Source organism: Tachyglossus aculeatus, chromosome 5 (genome assembly GCF_015852505.1).
Source record: "Tachyglossus aculeatus isolate mTacAcu1 chromosome 5, mTacAcu1.pri, whole genome shotgun sequence".
Classification (NCBI taxonomy): Eukaryota; Metazoa; Chordata; class Mammalia; order Monotremata; family Tachyglossidae; genus Tachyglossus; species Tachyglossus aculeatus.
In genome coordinates this window covers 11,648,615-11,649,525 of record NC_052070.1, presented here as the reverse complement: position 1 = coordinate 11,649,525, position 911 = coordinate 11,648,615, and the positions used below count along the sequence as shown (strand labels likewise).

The 911-nt window shown below is 45.3% G+C and overlaps 1 non-coding gene across 1 annotated transcript; it reads right to left on the bottom strand.

Moving 5' to 3' along the window:
- Positions 1-391: 391 nt before the first annotated feature.
- On the bottom strand, positions 392-529 carry LOC119929091. The gene has a single exon (XR_005451232.1). It is a non-coding gene; the product is annotated as a small nucleolar RNA SNORA7 (small nucleolar RNA).
- Positions 530-911: the final 382 nt, after the last annotated feature.

The window sequence follows — 911 nt, the reverse complement described above, 5'->3', positions numbered from 1 at the left end:
ATAGTTGTTGGCTTTCGAAAGTGTCCTGATGCCATCAGTGATGAGTGTTCTGCTATTCAAGTCTCTGAAATAAAACTATTCTTATGTCATTTAGATAATGAGGGCTGTGAGTAGAGATTGCAAAATTCAGAATTGCAAATGCAATGTTGAGGCTAATATAGCTTGTCTTGTCTTATGCCATCGAGTTGTTTCCGACCCGTAGCGACACCACGGACACATCTCTCCCAGAACACTCCACTCTCCATATGCAATCGTTCTGGTAGTGGATCCAGAGAGTTTTCTCTGTAAAAATATGGAAGTGGTTTACCATTGCCCCCTTCTGCGCAGCAAACTTGAGTCTCTGCCCTCGACTCTCTCCCCTGCCGCTGCTGCCCATCACGGGTGAGTTTTGACTTGTAGCAGATTGCCTGCCACTCGCTAGCCACTGGGAAAGCTAGGAATGGAATGGGTAGGCCTCTGCTTGACTCTCCCTCCTGTAGCCAAGACTGGTAGAGGACTGGAAACTCTCCAAGTGTGACCCTGAGAGGATGCTAATATAGCACTAAAGTATTATTTTCCCATGACTATGGTCAAGATATGATTAATCAATTGTGCTTACTGCATGCAGAAGCTAAAAGCTTGAGCTCTCTCCCTCGTCTCCCCCTGCCGCTCCCCCTCTCCCCCTCTCCATCCCTCCGCCTTACCTCCTTCCCTTCCCCACAGCACCTGTACGTATGTATATATGTTTGTACATATCTATTACTCTATTTATTTTACTTGTACATATCTATTCTATCTATTTTATTTTGTTAATATGTTTTGTTTTGTTCTCTGTCTCCCCCTTCTAGACTGTGAGCCCACTGCTGGGTAGGGACTGTTTCTATAGGTTGCCAACTTGTACTTCCCAAGCGCTTAGTACAATGCTCTGCACA